At 52.8% G+C, this 24,324-nt stretch overlaps 1 protein-coding gene across 1 annotated transcript in view; it reads right to left on the bottom strand.

Moving 5' to 3' along the window:
• The window catches only part of LOC146776003 (uncharacterized), a 508,564-nt gene that overhangs the window by 110,952 nt on the left and 373,288 nt on the right, over positions 1–24,324 (bottom strand). The gene's annotated exons all lie outside the window — the stretch shown is intronic.

Here is a 24,324-nt window from a genome sequence, read left to right as displayed (position 1 = left end):
CCCACCGTGACACCTGTGCAAGAGTCATAGTCCTTGCCAGGGACTCTTGAAGTCTCATGTGTAGATATCTAAACCTATGATATAGCCAATAAAAGGAGTAGCTCAACCCGTGCCAAGAAAAAAGAAGGAAAGAATATACCACCTCTGGAAAACACACATATAGAGCATGATGTTTACATACCAATGATAGTGCCAAAGGTAATGATATTTTCCCTAGTCCAAAAGACCCCAAATGTGAGGTACTACTGACATAAAATAATCACACCTACATGTGTTTTATGAAGATGAGGTAAGTGGAAGATGTGCTACCCACATAGGTGGCCCAAGGTGGCAAGAAAAACTTAAAATGGGTCCTGGATAGGGCCACTCATGGGGCTTCACCCTGTAAAGCAAAAGGGAGGAAAGACGCATTTGGAATAAGTGGGTGCCCCAGAAATAACTGCTGTGGAAGATAAGTTAGAAGCTAGGTACTTACCCAAATAGGGGGCCAAATGAATAAAGCAGCTGCCCGGAATTCCTGCTACAGGCTTATTGATGTCTGCTGAGAATCATTCAAGGTTTCAAGTATGCAACAAAGGCTTCTCTGGAAAATCTCAAAATCACTCACAAGCAGATGCAGGAAAATACCTCTTGCCTCAACATCTGTGCACAGCAAGTAGGCCTGAAGATCAGCACAAAGCAATCAGAAGTCATGCGACTCAACAAACAAAATCGTTCCACAGGGCCGGCTCTAGGGCGGTGCGATCAGTGCCACCGCACCGGGCGCTGACTTAGGATGGGGGCACCATGTCCATCTTTCAAAAAGCACCTGATGCCGCGTACATTGACCCAGCAAATTCCAGACATCAACAAAAATGACAACTCCGGTGATTAATGTTCTTCCTAGAGAAAGACCGGAGCTTTGTCTAGTAAACGTTTTGAGTCATCATAATGCAGAGGGTTAATGTGCCTGCTGCATATAAATTGCAAGGAAAATATTAGAGCTATATATTTTTTGCCCAGTCTTTCGTTGTCCTAATGTTGCAAAAGGGATTCATTTGGGGAGAAAGCAATTCTTATTATTAAGGAAACCTCCTAACAATGGTATATTTTAAATTCTGAATTTGTGCTTTTCCAGTCCAAGGACTCTTAAACTATACTGCCTACCAGTAAGGATGACCTGTGATTCCTACTCCTTGTGGGCCTCTGTCTTATGTAACCTTTCCTATATACTGATTTGCCCAGCGATGATTGCCTCTGTGCATTGCGTGTGTGATGTAAAGTATTCTGACATCTTAAAATGGTATGAGTGGTGCTATAAAACTAAATGAACCTAAGAGACCGTGGTTATAGAGACTTGGGTGCCGATCACGATCCGGTAAAAACCGGGTACGAACCGTCGGACGGAGCATAATCTCCGTCCGACGCGTACCCGGTCGTCAATTTTTACAAACAAGGAATTACGATTCGCACGGGTACACCATCACCGAACGATTCGTAAAAAAGCCCGACCGAACAAAAAAACCCTACCAATGCCATCCGGGAAAGCGCCGACCTGACGTCGGGACGCTCGCAGCCAGCCATTCACGACCCAGGAATTACGATTCGCACCGACGTCATCCCGCACGGTGAATATTTTCCGGCACCCAAAAACTGCCGGGAAATCAGGACGACGCGAACAAGGACCACCAGTACGCGACGGACAGACAGGACGACGCGAACAAGGAGGACCAGTACGCGACGGACACACAGGACGACGCGACCAAGGAGGACCCGTACGCGACAGGACGACGCGATCAAGGAGGACCCGTACGCGACAGGACGACGCGATCAAGGAGTACCAGTACGCGACGGACAGACATGGACCCGAACCTACGAGTCATCCCTGCCCTCATAGCAGTCCACCTCCTCTACAGGTTACGACGCAGACGCCACAGAAGGTCAGAATAACTAAGGGAGGGGGGAAAGTGGGGTGGGGTGGGGGTTGCAGGACCAGGGCAGGCCACAAAACAACCACATAAGTCACACACCACACATGGCCTGGACATACCTGACTCCCATGCCCTGGTCACCACGAGGGGGTGGGGGCGTGTCCTGATAAGCCAGCGGCCGCCACAACGGAAGTCCGTCACCACGCAAACCGGCAACACAACCAGACAGGTACGTCCCGTACCCACGCCTGAAGAGCGTGGGTACGAGTCGTACCACGCCCACACACACGTCACCCCAACAATGGCGGGACGGATCGTACCCACGTGGCAAAGGCCTGGGTACGGGCCGCACAAGCATCACATAGCGTGGGGACGGATATGTACGGACCCTACCCCCACCCCGTATGCAAGGAGCGTACCCCCCACCCCAACAGTGAAAGTACGACCCGTACCCCCACCCGCGTATGCATGGAGCGTACCCCCACCCCAACAGTGTAAGTACGACCCGTACCCTCACCCGCGTATGCAAGGAGCGTACCCCCCACCCCAACAGTGTAAGTACGACCCGTACCCCCACCCGCGTATGCAAGGAGCGTACCCCCCACCCCAACAGTGTAAGTACGACCCGTACCCTCACCCGCGTATGCAAGGAGCGTACCCCCCACCCCAACAGTGTAAGTACGACCCGTACCCCCACCCGCGTATGCATGGAGCGTACCCCCCATGCCAACAGTGTAATTACGACCCGTACCCCCACCCGCGTATGCATGGAGCGTACCCCCACCCCAACAGTGCAAGTACGATCCGTACCCTCACCCGCGTATGCAAGGAGCATACCCCACACCCCAACAGTGTAAGTACGACCCGTACCCCCACCCGCGTATGCATGGAGCGTACCCCCCATGCCAACAGTGTAAGTACGACCCATACCCCCACCCGCGTATGCATGGAGCGTACCCCCACCCCAACAGTGTAAGTACGATCCGTACCCTCACCCGCGTATGCAAGGAGCGTACCCCACACCCCAACAGTGTAAGTATGACCCGTACCCTCACCCGCGTATGCAAGGAGCGTACCCCACACCCCAACAGTGTAAGTACGACCCGTACCCCCACCCGCGTATGCAAGGAGCGTACCCCCCACACCAACAGTGTAAGTACGACCCGTACCCTCACCCGCGTATGCAAGGAGCGTACCCCACACCCCAACAGTGTAAGTACGACTCGAACCCCCACCCGCGTATGCATGGAGCGTACCCCCCATGCCAACAGTGTAAGTACGATCCGTACCCTCACCCGCGTATGCAAGGAGCGTACCCCACACCCCAACAGTGTAAGTACGACCCGTACCCTCACCCGTGTATGCAAGGAGCGTACCCCACACCCCAACAGTGTAAGTACGACTCGAACCATCACCTCCAATGCATGGAGCGTACCCCCACCATGTATGTTCCAAGCGTACATATCCTGAAATAGGAGGTGTGTGTGCAGAGTCCACCCAGCAGTGCCCTGAGACAGGAGGGGTGGGTGTGGAGTCCTCCCAGCAGTGCTCTGAGACAGGAGAGGTGGGTGCCTATCACTAACAGCAGTGCCCTGAGCCAGGAGGGGTGGGTGTGGAGTCCTCCCAGCAGTGCCCTGAGCCAGGAGGGGTGGGTGTGGAGTCCTCCCAGCAGTGCCCTGAGACAGGAGGGGTGTGTGCCTATCACTCCCAGCAGTGCCCTGAGACAGGAGGGGTGGGTGTGGAGTCCTCCCAGCAGTGCCCTGAGACAGGAGGGGTGTGTGCCTATCACTCCCAGCAGTGCCCTGAGACAGGAGGGGTGTGTGCCTATCACTCCCAGCAGTGCCCTGAGCCAGGAGGGGTGGGTGTGGAGTCCTCCCAGCAGTGCCCTGAGACAGGAGGGGTGGGTGTGGAGTCCTCCCAGCAGTGCCCTGAGACAGGAGGGGTGGGTGTGGAGTACTCCCAGCAGTGCCCTGAGACAGGAGGGGTGGGTGTGGAGTCCTCCCAGCAGTGCCCTGAGACAGGAGGGGTGGGTGTGGAGTCCTCCCAGCAGTGCCCTGAGACAGGAGGGGTGTGTGCCTATCACTCCCAGCAGTGCCCTGAGACAGGAGGGGTGGGTGCCTATCACTCCCAGCAGTGCCCTGAGCCAGGAGGGGTGGGTGTGGAGTCCTCCCAGCAGTGCCCAGAGACAGGAGGGGTGGGTGTGGAGTCCTCCCAGCAGTGCCCTGAGACAGGAGGGGTGTGTGCCTATCACTCCCAGCAGTGCCCTGAGACAGGAGGGGTGGGTGTGGAGTCCTCCCAGCAGTGCCCTGAGACAGGAGGGGTGGGTGTGGAGTCCTCCAAGCAGTGCCCTGAGACAGGAGGGGTGGGTGTGGAGTCCTCCCAGCAGTGCCCTGAGACAGGAGGGGTGTGTGCCTATCACTCCCAGCAGTGCCCTGAGACAGGAGGGGTGGGTGTGGAGTCCTCCCAGCAGTGCCCTGAGACAGGAGGGGTGGGTGTGGAGTCCTCCCAGCAGTGCCCTGAGACAGGAGGGGTGGGTGCCTATCACTCCCAGCAGTTCCCTGAGACAGGAGGGGTGTGTGCCTATCACTCCCAGCAGTGCCCTGAGACAGGAGGGGTGGGTGTGGAGTCCTCCCAGCAGTGCTCTGAGACAGGAGGGGTGGGTGCCTATCACTAACAGCAGTGCCCTGAGCCAGGAGGGGTGGGTGTGGAGTCCTCCCAGCAGTGCCCTGAGCCAGGAGGGGTGGGTGTGGAGTCCTCCCAGCAGTGCCCTGAGACAGGAGGGGTGGGTGTGGAGTCCTCCCAGCAGTGCCCTGAGACAGGAGGGGTGTGTGCCTATCACTCCCAGCAGTGCCCTGAGACAGGAGGGGTGGGTGCCTATCACTCCCAGCAGTGCCCTGAGCCAGGAGGGGTGGGTGTGGAGTGCTCCCAGCAGTGCCCTGAGACAGGAGGGGTGTAACACATGTGTGTGAGGCCAGAATTATCCACATGCATACTGCCTACAAGGGAACATGTCCCCATGAACTCATGTCAACAGACTCCACACACAAGTACAGTGATCACCAAGGATGCCACGATTGTTGCAGGTGGAGACATGGCCCTGCATGCATGGCCAAAGTAGAAGGGCTCCGTCACACACACAGCTCATGTAGACACAGCTCTGCGCTAAACATTGGGAACACCCTGCAGGGAAGAAAGCTGAGTACACAGAGGAAGGAATACACCCTGGGACAAGTGCACCATGCAGTAACTGCTTACATGAACAAAGAAAGTTAGCCAACACCTTGTGATGGCACACAGATCCCAGGGTCCCCCCAATAAGCAGCACACTACTACATATCCCACACACCCAAACCCTTAAACACCACCCAAAACCATGTAGCAGCCCCACCAACACCAATACCAGCATAGCAGTAGTGTGATAATGAAAACAAAATTAAGCTTTATTCAGCATGAGCACAATGTCCGTGGATCGCAGGCAGTTCAATATTCACAAAGCCCATAGGGCAGTCAATGATTCCCAGCTGGATGGGGGACACAGTGGGATGCGTGTCCCCTACCTTGCCTGCACAGTCAAATGGCATCGTCTTCCACACTGGTGAGGGCATCAGGGGGGGGGGAAGCACCAGGCACCGCAGGGACATCAGGGCAAAGGGGCGGCGTTGTGGGTGCAGGGATGGAGGACTCCACCACAGGGGGTGGGTCAGTGCCAAAGGCGGAGGCCAGGATGGCACTACACACCTTTGCAAGGTCCTCCAGGGAGTCCCCTGCACCCGAAGGGACCTCAGGCCCTAAGGAGGGGGGGGGGGGTCAGAGGGATGGGTCGCAGCGCCACCGGGGGAGGGTGGAGACAGGGGGGGGAGACTCAACCACCCTGACCGAGGACTTCCTTGACCGCTTGCGTGGTGGTGTAACTGTGGGGCTCAGGGACAGAGCGGCCATGAAGGAGTCCTTGGGGGAGATGTGGCCAGGAGAGCTGAGGGGAGGGGATTTGGAGGGAGTGGACTGGGTGGAATGCGGACTCCCACTATGGCTGCGTGTCACACGTTTGCCCCCCGACCCAGTGGGTGTGCCTACCTCACCCTGTGTGTGCGTGTCAGGAGGAGTGCGGTGGACCTTCCCTGCTGGTGTGGTGCCTGTGTCTGTTGATGTGGGTGCATGCCGACGTCTGGGTGTACGTGGGACAGGCATGGGAGTGGGAAGTGTGGATGGGGCAGGGGTAGGTGGGGGGAGGTCGCGCTGCAGGAGACCCACTGCTGCAGTCAGTGTGGAGTCTATGGACCTCAGCAAGTTGCGTTGGTCAGCCTGCGATGAATGAATGCCCTCCAAGAATGCCTCGATGTTGGTGAGGGTTTTGCCGTGGGCATGGAGGACATTAAGGATCGCAGCCTGACCAACCTGCAGTTGCCGCTGGATGTCCACAGACTCTGCATTGGCGGCAGCAGTGGAGACAGGGGCAGGGGGTGCGGTGCCTGGCAGGAAGGAGACATGCTGTGACCGGGCACGCTGGGAAGGGACACGAGCAAGTGGGAGGCGGCTGATGGGAACTGAGGGGGCGGTGCGAGGTGTTGTTCCGCTGTCAGCTGCTGGTGCAGCCACCGCCCACTCGGAGACATCCTCCTCGGACCTGTCAGCTTCGTATTCTGACGTGCCAGTCGACAGGTCCTCGGCCGCACTATCCTCCACCTCTGTCCCACTCGATGTGCTAGCCCCGATGTCACGGCTGGCACTGGTGCTCGGTCCCTCCGCCTTGCCTGTGTCCATGTCTCCCTCTGTGTCCCCCGACGATGCTGTGGGCAGGGTGGAGAGACAGAAATTAATCAGACAGCTGTACACATCAGTCACATGAGTCCAATCTACATAGGTAACATTGCATAGCCTGAAAAGGAAGATCCCTAACATCTACTAAACAAGGTACCGATGTAGGGCATGAAACACACAGTTGGTTGAGCCACCATGCCACTGAAACACCATGGAGAGCATGAGACAATAGCTCAAGACAGGAAACGTAGTCTGACATAGCACCCAGGCCCTGGGGACAATCCAGCACTGCATCTGCACCACACAGCGTCGGTGAAAATACCGATGACCAGGGACCATATCCACGAACTTGAGACACATGCTGCATAGGTAATGCTGGAAACATGCCCAACATGACTCGGTCACTGCACCTTGCGTGTGTGTCCAGACAAACATCACACACTGCCCAGACCCAGCAGGTAGAAATCAGGATTTTACATATAGGCATTGCCCGCCCCAACCAACCCCTACACGAGGCAAATTGTTGAGACACAGGTGGCACCAACATCTCATAGTCTGGGTGATAAACACAGGGGCAGGCAAAATGCAAGATTGGACGCCAAACAGCCAAGGTGCACCTGTACAAATAATGAGGTACCAGTGCCCATCCTCAGATGAGTATAACAAGACACACAGGCACTGGCAACTGTGAGTATGAAGAAGGACAATCAGGTCAGGCTGCACAGTGGACACCTGTACAAAATAGCACGTCTATATACATGGTGCCAGGGGACAATGGCACAGAGCACAACCTACGCTGTAGACACTGAGAGTGTCCACGTTTATGATGACACACACCACTGAGGAAAAGGTGCTCCAGGGGACAGTAGTGGGCACGCAACTACATGCTACTGAATGGTAATTACTGCAACACACGCCACCATCCCTGCACTATGCGTATCGCACACTCATGCACATCATGTCACAGGCCACTACATAGGACATGCGCGCTGTAAGGCATGACACATGAGAGACCAACTCCCATGTCTGGAGTCAGCATCAGTGCCAACTGACATGGAACCCACATGCAGTGAACTTGACAGGGCACAGCCAAGGTCCAAAAAGCTGTTACACACCACCCCCACACATGATGCTACAGGCATTGTTCTCGTGGACAAAGCACCAGCCTACATTACCTTGTGAAGGAGTGACCACACACAGACCAGGGAACACATTGCAAGGAGGGGAAGGGTGGCAGGGGCGCAGCGCTATACTGGGGCAAACAGGATCTGCACAGCACCTTTAAACCCTGACAGTGAATTAATGCTACCGTGCCCTTACAAATGCCGGTGACACACAACAAACGCACATGTACCTACCCCCTTCCGGCTGCTGCATCGCCTGTAAGCGCCTCTCCAGGTCTGGAAAGACCACCGGCAGCACACGCCTGTGGAGGTGGCTCAGACGGCGGCGGCCGCGGTTCTTGTGGCTCTCAGGTGAGTCCCCCAGCAGGAGCCGTGCAATCCTCCGCGTCCAGCACCGGATATCCTGCCAGCGTTTCCTCACCTGGGGCAGGCTCCGCCTCCGACCATCCACACCCCTCACGGCACTGACGGCGGTCAGCCAGATCTGCTCCTTGGCAGTGGCGCCTACCTGTGAGGAAGAACAAGTGACACCACATCAATACACCAGCCACATGTCACAGAGAGACATATGAGAACAAATTAGCTGGTTACAACAAGGCATGTCATGCAGCCAACGCATTGCACCTTTGTCATAGGGACATCATCCCCTGGTGAGGGAAAAAGCTGTACGTGCCATAGTGGGTACACAGGTGGAATGATGGCAATGTCACAATCAGTGATCAAGGCTCACACTGTGCATCACACCCACCCCTCCTGTCTCAGGGCACTGCTGGGAGTGATAGGCACCCACCCCTCCTGTCTCAGGGCACTGCTGGGAGTGATAGGCACACACCCCTCCTGTCTCAGGGCACTGCTGGGAGGACTCCACACCCACCCCTCCTGTCTCAGGGCACTGCTGGGAGTGATAGGCACACACCCCTCCTGTCTCAGGGAACTGCTGGGAGTGATAGGCACACACCCCTCCTGTCTCAGGGCACTGCTGGGAGTGATAGGCACAGACCCCTCCTGTCTCAGGGCACTGCTGGGAGTGATAGGCACACACCCCTCCTGTCTCTGGGCACTGCTGGGAGGACTCCACACCCACCCCTCCTGTCTCAGGGCACTGCTGGGAGTGATAGGCACACACCCCTCCTGTCTCTGGGCACTGCTGGGAGGACTCCACACCCACCCCTCCTGTCTCAGGGCACTGCTGGGAGACATCAGGCATCCCCCCCCTGGGACCCCCCCTACAGTACATGGCATGTGTGTCACACCAGGACACAATGCCAGAAGTCACAGTCACAACATAGGGACAGTCTGTGCCAGTGGCCTATGCACTCACCTGATACCCTGGTCGCCCATACAGCATGGAGTACTGTGGGAGGATCACATCCAGCAGAGCCATGTTCTCCTCCAGGGTGAATGGCTGTGTCCTCTCCACAGCCCTTGACATGGTTCCAGGGAATCAGTAGCAGCAGCTGGGTCGACGAATGCAAAGATGTGCAGGCAAGTACTCCCTCATGGGACCTGGCTGCCTTATATCTGCCTTTCTGCCCTGTCTCATGCACAGGAGTACAGAGTGATTGGTCACTCACATTTGCATCCTATGTTTCCACCAATCCCTTCAAACCTAGCAGTCTGTGGGTTCTCTATCGGTTTCATTCTCCTGCATGATGTCAGACCCACAAACACATTGCAACAATGTAGAAGAATTCCAACTGACTTCTGCTGTGCACCTTCCAGAACAATTTCGAAATTTGAACTTGGTCTCCATGACAACCAGCATGCATGTAGGCCTTAATACTTGTCCCCTATGTAATTTGGAGCATCACACACAGGTACGGTGCGTTTCGGGGCCCTAGGGCACCCCAAATGCGTTGCAACGGCCCGTACACGCATGCCTACGTTCACTATCAGTATGGGTGTCCTCGCGTATGCGTATTCGTAGTGGTACGGCCCGTACACACGCATGTATGCTCACTATCACTACGAGTACGCATACGCGTGCAGACCCATAGTGATAGTGAGCGTAGATGCGTGTGTATGGCCCGTACCACTAAGAGTACGCATACGCGAGGACACACATTGTGATAGGGCCGTACACACGCATCTACGCTCACTATCACTATGTGTCTGCACGCGTATGCGTACTCGTAGTGGTACGGACCGTACACACGCATCTACGCTCACTATCACTATGGGTCTGCACGCGTATGCGTACTCGTAGTGGTACGGACCGTACACACGCATCTACGCTCACTATCACTATGGGTCTGCATGCGTATGCGTACTCGTAGTGGTACGGACCGTGCACACGCATCTACGCTCACTATCACTATGGGTCGTCACGCGTATGCGTACTCGTAGTGGTACGGACCGTACAAATGCCTGTACGCTCGCCATCACGATGGGTACACTTACGGCAGCACTCCCACAGTGATTTGGGAACGTACACAGGCCCTCTTAGCAGCAGTACAGCGGTTTTTACACATCACAGTGGGGATAGGCGACACACAGGTAGGAATAGGGCGGACATACTTGTCCATGGATGGACATACTTGTCCATGGATGGACATACTTGTCCAGGAATGGACATCAAGGCATCGTCTGTGCATTACTACATGTGTGGGGCACAGGTGTGACAGGCTGTGATGTGGAACATGACTCCTGAGTGGAGAAGGCACCAGATGTATGATGAGATGTGTATAGGTGTACTGTGTAACGGTGCAATGTGTGCCAGCCATGCCCTTGACTCCTTTGACATGTGTGCATGTCGTACTGCACACTTGGGGTAAGCGTCACTGGCATGGCACGGACACCAACACACGGAAGTGTCCCATGATGCCCGGTACAGGGGTTATGACACCTGACTTGTCACTACCCACAGTGCACAATGTGACTATGTCATTTATGTGTGGGGGATTTACATCAGGTTGATGTTGTAGCACCCTCATAAGCTGCAGCCGTAGCAGCAACCAACATGTGTCTGTGTGTAGATTGTCATTGCACACTGTTCCGCACACCATGCCACATGTGGTATCGGATGTGAGGTGCACATGTATGCATGGGACACAGAGTAGCGTGACAAGGCCATGTCTGCATCCTCACAAGGAATGTGTGGTGAGTCATGACATGTGCACCTTCATGGCAAGGTGTGTGGGCTGTCCTAGTGTAATGTCATGTGACCTGTGGCTCCAGTGTTCCGCTACCAGTCTCTGCAATCGGCATCCTACTTCTGCTGATGTGTGGGTGTATGTCACTCCTGTCTTGCGTCTGGCTGTTCACTTGCACTGGGACACAGCTATTCCCATGGCGTGGCATGGGGAGGTTCTCAATCTCCGTGTGTAGCTGGGTCTTGGAAGGAGTGCCACCTTGCATCCATACGTGTGCTGGCCATGTAGCACATACCTGACTCCCTATGTAGCATGTGTGTATTGCCAGATTAACATGTGCTCAGTAGACATGAGTTGTTGTCGTGGTGCACTCACTCTTCCTTGTCACTTCCAAATTACTGCAGAGCGCCGCCTCTTGCCCGAATAATTCCAGACTTGGCTGCCATGCAGGAGAATGACAGCATCCGGCTCTACCGCTTCACCCAACCGTTGATTCTGGAGTTGACGGCGAGACTGGCACCACACCTGCAACCGCTGCACAGGTATCCTACGGCACTGACACCCCAGCTGAAGGTAATGGCTGCCCTACATTTTCTTGCCACGGGTACCTTTCAAAATACCATAGCTCATGTTGGTGGCATGTCCCAGAGCATGTTCAGCGGTGTGATGCATGATTTCTTGGAGGCCATGTTGATTCACCTGGATGACTTCATCAAGTTCCCAACCCCTGAACAGATGACTGAGGTCAAGCGTGGATTCTATGCCCTGGGAGGGATGCCCCATGTCATTGGGTCCATAGATGGGACACATGTAGCTTTGGTACCACCACACGCACGGGAGGTGGCGTACCGCAATCGGAAGCACTACCACTCCATCAATGCCCTTGTGGTGTGTCTCTCCAACATGGTGATTTCACATGTCTGTGCTCGTTTTCCAGGATCAGCACATGATGCCTACATCATGAGGCGTAGCGGGATGCCTGATATGATGATGCAGCTGCGCAACGAACGGGCATGTGTTGTAGGTGGGTACAGTCTGTCTGTCTTCTATTCTGTATCGCCTACCAGCACGACCGCTTCACCACTTCTAACGATGACCATGTGCTTCCCATGTAGGGGACGCTGGCTATCCCAACATGCCATGGCTGATCACACCTCTCCGCAACCCCATCACGCCGGCACAGCTCCGCTACAACACCGCCCATGGCCGGACAAGGCGAGTGATAGAGAGGACGTTTGGCATGCTGAAGAGCCGATTCCGGTGCCTCCACAAGACCGGCGGTGCACTCCCTTATGCCCCGGCAAAGGTCTGCAAGATCTTCATGGTCTGCTGCATGCTGCACAACATGGCAGTTGAAAGAGCTGTGCCACTCATCCTGAATCAACATGACGAGGACCATCCACCCGTGGAGGACGAAGGGCTTGGCAATGGGGCTAGTGATGTGGAGGATGTGGAGCCGCAAGAGGACATCCGGACTCGGCTCATACGCGACTTCTTTGCTTAGTGGTGAGTACCAGTGTCTGAGTGTGCACGCATTGGTCCCCGTGTGGCATGCGTTGTGATGTGTGTCTCCACCTGCATGAATGGCACGTGACTCAGAGGTGTGTGTGGGTGTGTCACTGGAGTGATGGTGCCAGTGATGGTAGTATTTCCCCAGTCATTATAATGACCTAGCATGTTGTCATCCATACATGTGTCGAGTAAATGCACATGCAAGTGGCTGTGCTTTTTGTGGCTGACTTCTTGTGTGTCTCTCTTCCCCAGGTACCTGCACATGCCGTCTGCTGGTTGCATTGTTGTGGCACTGCTATTCATCATGGACATGACATCGTGGGCTGACTCAGCGTTACAGGCACGGACACGTTTGGAAGTCTCCATGGGGTAAGGGATGCATCTGGGGTGTATTGGGTGTGGCAGTTGTTCACGATGTATGCACACTGCCCCTGTCGATGTGTTGTTCCTCTGCAGCCATGTCGCATCCCCATGGGACACGACATGCAGCTGTGTACACCTGAATAGATGGTCTGCCTGGTTGACAGGCATCAGTGATGGGATAGGGGATTGTGATGATGGCATCAATGTGTGTGACACTGCCCTCGGCCACATACGGTTAGCATTGGCTGGACATGGTGTGGGACTTCGACATCAGCGGATCTATGGTGTATGGCAGGCTCTCCGTGTGCAGCTGTGGGTATTTAGCTGTTAGCCGACGCTTGTGTGCCACTTCCATGGCAAACACGCATGTGTGCTGCAGAAGGGGGGTGCCAGTGTTGGACCCACATGTTACTCCACATGATGTGTTCATGTGTACTTCGAGTGGCCTCTGCAATCCCGAATACATGTCTAATAAAGGTGTCCCTATGCCTCCAAGGTGCCTCTTCTCAGTCAATGCTGGTGTGTTGCCACGGTGCATCCTGCATGTCTGGCATGGTATTCCCTGATTGTGGCTATGTGTCAATGTGTCGAGTTGCAAGATGCAAGCTGTGTGTGTGGGCTGAGACTGTGTATTGGGCATGATGTCCATGACTGTGTTGGTATTGTGACATGTGCCATCCCCATGCATCCAACGTTGGCCAGGCCCCCATTCTCGGCATCCACCGGACTCCGACTTGCAGGACATGGTTCTGCCACCTGTCTACACATGCCTGGGTGCCCCCCAGAACACTGGACTGGATCCCTGACCACTGCGCATGACAGTTGCTGTACTCAATGTGTCTGTCAGCACGGTTGTTCGGTAACCCCCTCAGCTGGTTGGGCCCATCACGGGTGTGTATGGTGCTCCATGTCTGTCTTGCCTAATACACTGTGACCCACGTGTCCTGTGCCAGACTCAGGCCCCAGGGTGTGGATGGTTGAAGACAAAAGATGACTCAGGCATGTTTATACTTTACAAGACACATGTTAGTTAATAATGCTACCAGCAGGCATCTACTCATCATAGTGTGATTTATTAGTGGGGGGGGGGCAAAGTAAGGGTCTTTCCGGGATGTTTGAATCCAAAGTTCAGTAGGGGAGTTGGGGTCCTTGCCATTGGAAATCCTCAGAGTCCATGCCACAGTCTTTGTCAACATTGGTCAGCCAGTGACCAGCAGGGCCATGTGGCAGAGAATGTCTCTTGATGCTGTGATGCTGTTGCTCCAGTGGGCCAGGTGCCAGGCCAGGTGTCCTGGGAGATGGTGATGTAGCAGCCACCCTCACGGTCCTTTCCGTGGATGACCCGGCCTCCTGCGGGGAACCTCACCAGCAGGCCGTGACGACGTCTGGGATGCTCCGTCGGATGTTTCCTCCTCCTCCTCCTGATCCCTCCCTGTGGGTGGTGATGTTCTCCGCCTTCTGGCACAGGGAGGGTCGGCCATGGTGTCGGCCATCCGACGGAGTGTAGCGTGAATCCCCTGGAATGCCGTCACTTGCTCAGCCTGTCTGTCCTCCATCCTCCGTTGGTGTTGCAGTTGACAGGCATGTTGCTGGGCCTGCTGGGTCTTTATCTCATCGAGGCTCCCCTTGATCTCATTGAGGGTGGACACAACCTGGGCCATGCCCGTGGTGTCCTCCCGGTATGTGTCCAGGATGTTACGGACATGGGACAATGCGGGATCCCCAGCCAACTGGTCAGGCTCGCGCCTCCGCCGTCCTCCACTCCCACCACCCCTGCCCACTTGCGCCTGGACTGCCCTTGTGGGCACATGGGGTCTCCGGGACCCCTGAGGGGTGGCATTGGCGTTGTCGCCTGCCTCCTCCTGGGTGCCCGGGACACCGTGTCCCTCCTGGCCAGCCTGGCTGCATTGTGGTGTTGGGGCAGGGATCCTGGGTGTCTCCTGGGATGTGGCAGGAGTGGGGGTGGTGGTTGGCACAGTTGTACCTGACGCAGGTGCTGCAGGTGGTTGGACACCAGAGGGGCCAGGTTGGTCGGGGTCGTCCGCAGAGTGGTGAGAGTGGTCGCTGCCGGTGGGATCGGGCTCTTGCAGATCCAGATCCTGTGAGTGTTCCCCCCCAGTGTTGGGGGGTGCACCACGACGTTGACCTGTGTGTGAGAGAGACAATGTTAATTTTTGTCCATGCAACATCCATGTTTCATCATTTTCAAAGTTGGCACATTTCCTCTTGGAATTAGGATTGGTCTTGCATTCCACTCACAGTGCACTTGTGCATGGGTGTGTCCCTTGGGCACCACTTTGGCCCCTTTAACTATGTGTGGCACAGTCTTACTTGCTGCGTCAAGTGTGACTGCAGTCAGCAGTGGAGTGGGCAGGTGTGGCGAGCCATGCACTGTACATGTGCACATGGAGTGGATCCACACACTTACATGATCCAGGTAGCTGTCCTTGTGCTCGTGAACAGGTTGTGACATGGCCATGTGTTTTGCCATGGTGAAGAGGGGGGCTTCTGGCACTGGCCACCCTTGTCTACATGCACGCAGTCTACCTGCTGACGAGCAGACATTCACACACGCAACACGGCTGATTGGCTCTCCCTGTGTCTCGCTCCCTCTGTGTCCCCCTCTCCCTCCCTCTGTGTCCCCCTCTCCCTCCCTCCGTGTGTCAGCCTCCTCCCTCTGTCCGTCTCCCTCCCTCTCTGTCCCCCTCTCCCTCCATCTCTGTCCCCCTCTCCCTCCATCTCTGTCCCCCTCTCCCTCCCTCTCAGTCCCCCTCTCCCTCTCTCCGTGTGTCAGCCTCCTCCCTCTGTCCGTCTCCCTCCCCCTCTGTCCCCCTCTCCCTCCATCTCTGTCCCCCTCTCCCTCCATCTCTGTCCCCCTCTCCCTCCCTCTCTGTCCCCCTCTCCCTCCATCTCTGTCCCCCTCTCCCTCCATCTCTGTCCCCCTCTCCCTCCATCTCTGTCCCCCTCTCCCTCCCTCTCAATCCCCCTCTCCCTCCCTCCGTGTGTCAGCCTCCTCCCTCTGTCCGTCTCCCTCCCTCTCTGTCCCCCTCTCCCTCCCTCCGTGTGTCACCCTCTGTCACCTCGGCCCAGCTTCCTGGGCACACACTGTTAGCAGATCTTTGAGTGGCCCTTGGATTGTAGATGTGAGTTTGTTTCTGATCTCCAGGCACCCATTGGGTGTAAAGTCTGTGTCTGTGCGTTGCTGCTGTGGTGGTGTGTGCTGCCACTCTTTCACAATGTTGGCTGTTCATTAGCTGCTGTCATGTGCAAAACAGTGCCTTCACCCCCATGTGTTGATGCAAGGCGTCCGCCATTTGCTGGCAAGTCATTCCTGTGTTGGGACACACTGTTTGTCTGGCTGTGACCTAGGCCATATGGGTAGAGTGAATTGTTGTCTGCTTCTGAGTTGCACTATGTGCTTTTTTGGGCCCAGCCTCCCGCCATCCGGGTTACCGTGTCATGTGTTGTTGTCTTCTGTGGCCTGTGACTTGACATTGTCCAGCTGGGTGCATGGGGCATGGTGGCAGCAGTGGCATGTGCGTGCTCATGGAGTGTGGTTGAGTCATGCGATGGCTTGTGGTGGTTGCGTGCCTGTTGGTGATTTTGGTTGTGGATGCCGTTCCCCCCTTGTGAGGTGCGTTGTTTGTGTACTCACCCGGGTCTCGGAGTCCTTCTAATCCTTCGACTGCCTCCACCGGCAGTATGGCCATCACCCTCTCCTCCCAGGGATGGTACTGTACGGGTCTGCGGGAGGGCCCTCCTCCGGTGGCGTTGGCCTGGTCGTGTTCATCCTGCCTCTTGGCTCGGACCCTCCTCCGCAGATCGTACCACCTGTTCTGGCATTCCTGCTTGGTCCGTCTGGTGTCCGCAACAGCATTCACAGCATCGACGATGGTCTGCCACATGGCAGTTTTTGCTGCCAGGCTGGTGCTTCTGACCAATGTTCCAAAGATCTGTGGCTCGACTCTGAGGATTTGATCAACAAGGACCTCCAATTCTCGGTTACTGAACTTTGGATTCTTGGTGGTGGGCATGGTGAGGGGTGTGGGTGGGGATGGTGGGGGGTGTGTGTGGATGTTGGGGGGTGTGTGGATGGTTGTGTGTGTGTGTGTGTGAATGTGATGAGGGGGTGTTTGTGAGGGTGGTTGTGTGAAGGTGTGCAAGTGTAAGGTGTGGTGTAGCTTGTAGTGTGGTTCTGTGGTGTCTGGCAGCAGTGAGTCTGTTGCAAAGGCTCATGGTTTGTGTGTGTGGGCCCTTTTTATTGGTCCATTGGTGGGTGTGGCTGTGTTTGAATCTTGGGTGGGTTGGTTATAAGGAGTGGTGGTGTATTTGGCCTCTGTTTGTTTTTGGCAGTTGCAGGTCAGTGAATGTGTTGTTTTAGTGGTTGTTGGACATGTTTAGTGGCTTTGTGCCATTCGAATGGTGTATTCTTGTGTTGTTTTGTTTTGTCCTGGTTGTGTACGTGCGTTTTGAGCGTGTGTACGGTGTGTACATGGGCCATTTGGTTGTACGGTGCTGTCCTTGTGTGTGGGTTGGTACGACTCGTACATGCGGTGGTGATGTTGGGGCCTGGGGTGCGCTCCATACTTAGGAGGTTGTGTTGGGGGTAGGACCGGAACGTACTGGGGTGTACATAGACGGTGGTACGACACGTACTGGGGTGGGGGTACACGGGGGTACGACCCGTACTGGGGTGGGGGTACGACTGGAACGTACTGGGGTGTACATAGACGGTGGTACGACACGTACTGGGGTGGGGGTACGACTGGAACGTACTGGGGTGTACATAGACGGGGGTACGACACGTACTGGGGTGGGGGTAGGACTGGAACGTACTGGGGTGTACATAGACGGTGGCACGACACGTACTGGGGTGTGGGTACACGGGGGTACGACACGTACTGGGGTGGGGGTAGGACTGGAACGTACTGGGGTGTACATAGACGGTGGCACGACACGTACTGGGGTGGGGGTACGACTGGAACGTACTGGGGTGTACATAGACGGTGGTACGACACGTACTGGGGTGGGGGTACGACTGGAACGTACTGGGGTGTACATAGACGGTGGTACGACACGTACTGGGGTGGGGGTACGACTGGAACGTACTGGGGTGTACATAGACGGTGGTACGACACGTACTGGGGTGGGGGTACGACTGGAACGTACTGGGGTGTACATAGACGGTGGTACGACACGTACTGGGGTGGGGGTACGACTGGAACGTACTGGGGTGTACATAGACGGTGGTACGACACGTACTGGGGGGTACATAGACGGTGGTACGACACGTACTGGGGTGGGGGTAGGACTGGAACGTACTGGGGTGTACCTAGACGGGGGTACGACACGTACTGGGGTGGGGGTAGGACTGGAACGTACTGGGGTGTACATAGACGGTGGTACGACACGTACTGGGGTGGGGGTAGGACTGGAACGTACTGGGGTGTACATAGACGGTGGCACGACACGTACTGGGGTGTGGGTACACGGGGGTACGACACGTACTGGGGTGGGGGTAGGACTGGAACGTACTGGGGTGTACATAGACGGTGGCACGACACGTACTGGGGTGGGGGTACGACTGGAACGTACTGGGGTGTACATAGACGGTGGTACGACACGTACTGGGGTGGGGGTACGACTGGAACGTACTGGGGTGTACATAGACGGTGGTACGACACGTACTGGGGTGGGGGTATGACTGGAACGTACTGGGGTGTACATAGACGGTGGTACGACACGTACTGGGGTGGGGGTACGACTGGAACGTACTGGGGTGTACATAGACGGTGGTACGACACGTACTGGGGTGGGGGTAGGACTGGAACGTACTGGGGTGTACATAGACGGTGGTACGACACGTACTGGGGTGGGGGTACGACTGGAACGTACTGGGGTGTACATAGACGGTGGTACGACGCGTACTGGGGTGTGGGTACACGGGGGTATGACACGTACAGGTGTGGGGGTAGGACTCGGACGTACTGGGGTGTACCTAGACGGGTGGGGGTGTACATACACGGGGGGTACGTGTCGGACGTACGGGGGCTGGGGGGAGTGTTGGGCGCGTATGCGGGCACATGTCTCCATGGTTGCTGTAGGAGTTCGGTGCGGACGGTGTTTTTTCCATACGGTTGTAACCTCGGACGCACGGGATGGATCGTGATTCCTCGGTCGGACTTGACTTTTCACGTTTGTACGGTAAATCGTCTGTGGACGTGTCGGACACATTTTCCGACCCGAGGACGTGTGGGGAAATATTCCCAATGCGGTTCGTATGGACTTTTTACCATGCGAATCGTGATTGCCAGTTCGTACGGCACTTGTACGATTCGTACGGTAAAAAGACCGGATACGAGTCGCACAGGGGAATTTTTTACCGGATCGTGATCGGCACCCTGGGGGGCATTGTCAATTGGTGGCATTGAGGGAATCCATGGCGGAGGTGGTCATTGGGGGGACGCTAACAAACATTGTCGCACAGGGCGCCACCAGTGCTAAAGCCGGCCCTGTCGTTCCACACTAAAGGTGGATGGAAAGGAGTTAGACATGACGCAAGAGTTAATCTACCTAGGCAGTGCTATCAGACATGATGGAGGGGCAGACAATGACATCAAAAACATACTGAACAAGACCAGAAATGCCTTCACGATGCTGAAAAATATGTGGAGGGCATCTCAGTACAGCACCAACAGCAAGCTGAGGCTTAACCAGGGCTGCGTTCTGTCCATCCTCTTGAATAGATCAGAATGCTGGCGATTGATGCAAAATTATACAATCAAACAATCCGCATCCACAACACAAAAACAGCTCTCCACTGGACCCCAGAAGGCAATCAAAAGAGAGGCAGGCCAAAGAACTCCTGAAGGCGAATTGTGGAAACAGAAATGAAGACTCTGAATCACAGATGGGGCACCGTACAGGAACTTGCCCAAGACAGACAGAGGTGGAGCTTCTTTGTTGCTGCCCTACATGCCAGCAGGTATTGTCAGCAGGACATATATAAGTATAGCAGCTAAAACACCAGACTTACCTGACATGTCATGGCTATGTTTTGCGAGAGCCATTAAGTTTGGCAGGTTTCTAAGCAAGATAAAATATAATGCTAAACTTGTATGTGCATTTATGCTCCGTTACAGGAGGGTATATCAGCTATTCTACAGAAAAAAGCATATTTTTTAAGGGTCAGTGTGCACATAGGGTAAAGAAACTCCGTCCTTTCCTTGTGCCAAAAAGATATTAGAGACCTTCTGCCCTTCGATGGAGTGTTACTCAGGAGGGGGTAAATGCTCACTTAGGGGAGGAATTGTTTACTAATCTAGACTATTGGCTGATTTGTACCTCTTGGTTTTTGAAGGCAGAGAACGAGCGAACACAAATTAGACACACCACATTCTGGCTTCCTCATAAATAGGTCCAAGTCTTGTATGCCCTTCATTCGGTCCTTAGATGTCATTGGAGCTCACTTCAGAACGGACTTGGGCAGGTATTCATTCATGTAGCCAAACAAGTGGATTAGCTGGACTAATTTAGACAAGGGGAAGTTGGAATCAGAGATTAGGTGTGAGTAAAGGAGACAAAGTGGTATGTACAGTAGTGGTACAGTGGGTACACCTTCATTGTTAACTTCAAGTGCCTCCCTTTTGGGGCACTGGCCTCCCTGCTCCTAGGAGCCTGAGTTTCTAAGACTGATGTCCCAGACAAGCAGGACCCATCTGAGAGGGTGTATAATCCAATTTCATCTCAATTGTCTGCAGAGATACAGTATGCTTTCCCACTCCTATCTTCCTGACCATTGATGTCAGCTTGAGAGAGTATGGTGGCTGCCCGGGGGAAGTTTTAATACAGTATCAACAGTACAAAGAGAAGGTGAACACTTTTTTTTAACGGGGGGGTCTTAGTGATTCAGCAAGCATTTCCTTCTGTTCTTGGCTCCAATGATCTAACTATACAAATTAATTTAATATTCAAAAATGGCCGGTCCTTATCAGGTTAGCAAACAAGGAGCTGAGAGTTACATGCATTACCATACCCAAAATTATTTTTGGCCCTTAACTACGTGAAATACTTTATTCAGCAGTATCTTTGTCCCCTAACTTTCCAAAAACTGAAGGAAATCTCGATCTATGGATGGAAGCTATGTAAGCAAAAATATGAAAATGATAGAACTCAATACCCCCTTGCATACTTCTAGTACGGATATCGGACCTGCCTTGCATGGAGACCAACATAACGGAAAATGGTTGGGATGAATGTGCACCCGTAGTGCTGATAAGAGGGAGGCTCATTTAAGAAAGAATAGAGGGAAATGATTTTTTTCCATGATTGGGCCAATAGGCATTTCTCCAATAAGCCACCTTCTTCTCATTAGTAAGTACTGTGATGAAGAAGGACGAGATAATATTACATGGTGTGGGTATTTCAACTTAAACCCTTAATGACTAGGACCTGGAGTTCAGTCACCCCAACAATAGCCTTCAGACAGGGTCGGATTGGGACAGAAAATTGGCCCCAGTATCGAAATAAAAGAGGCTCCCATTAGTGAATTAAATAGATACAAATTTGGCCGATGTTTCCAAATTGGACCTGTTTTTAACTTGTAGACACTCTGTATAGGCGTTTTGCAATGTTTGGAAGACTCCATGGATTTGAGCTTGCTGCAGGCAGTTTGAGATAATATCGAGGAAATCAACAGTTAAACCAGCCCAAAAGACCATAAAATACGCCCACAAACAACAACAAAAAAATAGCAAAAACACATTGAACTGTCTGCCCAGCCCTTCGGGCACTGCCTGATTGCCTTGTAGGACAGTCCGACCCTTTCTTCAGACACCACTGGTATTTGCCTTAAGGTCAGTGAGAGCATCAGCGAACATGTAGGCCATCAGGACAAACACGTATTACTTGTTTCTGATGTATTAGTTGGAATGTAAAATGGCGATTGAGCAATGACGTACGTCCCCTGTCCCACTTCCTCCAAAGGACCTGTGTTGAATTGTGTTAGTTTACTTTCTCTTAAAATGAGACTCCTGAGCTCCATGGAGCTGGGTCACAAAGTTAGACAAGTAAAGCTTTGTTTCCTGCTCTGGCCTGCTACTACCACGTGTCATCAAAGCACGCAAGCAGATGCTACCATTATTACTATTTGCTGGCGATTGGTTACTACTAGTATTAATAACGCTTGGTCATCTCCACTTGTCCAAATAGCCTGATAAATATTTTTGCAAGGCCCCATTCTGGCTTTGAGTGTCACAGGTGCAGAGAAGCTATATTTATCTTTGGAGTCTTTATTGTCCCTGTTAACCTTCAACTAACAATCACAATTGCATCGTGCATAACAGATTTGGTTTGGCAGATTATCACAATAATTGAATTGGAACACAGCAGGATGAGAACTTGTTTTTTTCCAGCTCTCTTTGCAGATTCTTATCTTCTCCGCAACAGTGCGATTGGTTTGTTTAGCTCAGATAAACACTGTTACTTGTTTGCATTCATAATTAACAGTCCTTTCTCCACGGAAAATCCTTCAGGTTTCAAAATAGAGCACATGCTTACAGGCCTTTTAATTATAGTGTGGTGAGTATCACTTGAGCCGGATGGGTAAATATAAAGGCTTTTATTCTGAAAGAACTTCACCCACGACAGGCAGCGACAGGCCGGCTCAGATACCTGAAGAAATGGGGCGCTCCTCCGAAGGTGCCGCAGGGGTTTCTGGGGTGCTCCTCCAGACATGCCTCATAAAAATGGACACGAAGCGCACACTCTAGCAAGCAGCTTGGAGGCAACAGCTTGTATGTAGAAAAACTCCATAAATAAGCTCTGTGCCTGTTGAGGTGCACTTCCCTGAGAAACCATGCCTCCTGTTTCTAAGATGTATTACTATAACAATTTTCCCATGGGACTCATTCAAAAGTGGTACCTTCTTATGTGTCTTAGAAAGAACCCAGAGTTAGTCAGAGTTATTCATCAGATCAAAATTAATTAGAATGAAGACAAAACACAGGAGTGATATAGTTTGCATCTTGTTATGTTTTGACTCCAATCAAGTTTAAGAATCAACAAAATAAGTGATTGTAGTGCACACAGGGTGTGTGTGTGTGTGTGTGTGTGTGTGATATCTAGCACAGCTTTTGTACTAGAATTGTGCAGTTAAAGTTGAACTCACTATTTTTAGACACAGTTTAAAATGTTCCTAACTTTGAATGTTTGCTGCACATTACAGAACACATGCAAAGTTAGAAAGGTTTTCAGAAAAGTTCACAAATTATACACCTACCTTGACAAAGCATAGATTTTTGGTGCAAAGTATTGTCCACTGTTTGTTTAGTAGATAGGGCTTTGCATTAAAACCCATGGTTGCATGGTAACACCTATGTACCATCCATGAAATACCAACTTGATGCAAAATAGAGCAAAGTAGTGCAAAGCGATACTTTGTATTACTTAAGGTCTACTTTCCAGTGCAAATCATGGAAAAGTAAATCCCAATTCAAGACGTTTCACTGGTTTGTGCCACTGTAGTAAACTGTAGTAAACTGTAGTAAACAGCCATCTTTGGAGTGATTCCGCCCCCCATTTTTGCCCCATATGTTTTGCTGGACTTAGAACTCTGTACACTTTACGCCTGCTAAACAGGAGTAAAGTGTCTGTACTCCCTCTTTAAACATTGGTTTACCCCTTATTAACATATTCACATCCATAACGTATGGTATATAAAATGCACCCAAGGCCTGGTTAAATCCCACCTCTGGACGGCAACACCTATTGTGACACAGCATCAGGCCACTGTGAGCAGCCTGACTGCAGCACTCCAAAAACCTGCTTACAATCCCTTCAAAATAACCCTATATGACAGGTGGGAAATAGTTGTATCTTATGACAGGTAGCCAGGAAGAGGTTTGTAGGTTTCTTTATAAGTTCCAAATTGCAGGTGAGTAAATATGGTTCAGTGACTAAATATCGAGGGACATATTATAGAATGCCCAAAATATCGACGCCATAATATAGAAGGACAGAATATCGACTCCCTATCTACAAACAGGTAAGTACTAAAATATCGATTCCAAAATATAGAATGTTAAAATATAGTTAGCTAAAGTATCGAATTGTTTAAATGTATTAAAAATAATATGAAATTAATTAAATATTAAAAACAATTAAATAAAACATACATAATATAATATTAAAAAGCTTAAAATGTAAACATAATAAAAGTAATGTAAAAAAAGTAGAAATTTAGTTGGATAGTGAGAGCGTAAAAATTACTATTCCCACTCCAGTGAGTGCAACAGTAGGGAAAGCGTTGGATAGCGTAGGGGTAAAAACTACTATTCCCACTCCAGAGAGTGCAACAGTAGAGAAAGCGTTGGATAGCGGGAGGGTAAAAATTACTATTCCCACTCCAGAGAGTGCAACAGTAGGGAAAGCGTTGGATATCGGGAATGGAAAAATTACTATTCCCACTCCAGTGAGTGCAACAGTAGGGAAAGCGTTGGATAGTGTAGGGGTAAAAATTACTATTCCCACTCCAGTGAGTGCAACAGTAGGGAAAACGTTGGAAAG

Source organism: Triturus cristatus, chromosome 12 (assembly GCF_964204655.1).
Source record: "Triturus cristatus chromosome 12, aTriCri1.1, whole genome shotgun sequence".
In the NCBI taxonomy this organism is placed as follows: Eukaryota; Metazoa; Chordata; class Amphibia; order Caudata; family Salamandridae; genus Triturus; species Triturus cristatus.
Note: the sequence above shows the minus strand (reverse complement) of the source record. Positions and strands in the feature narration are given on the sequence as shown.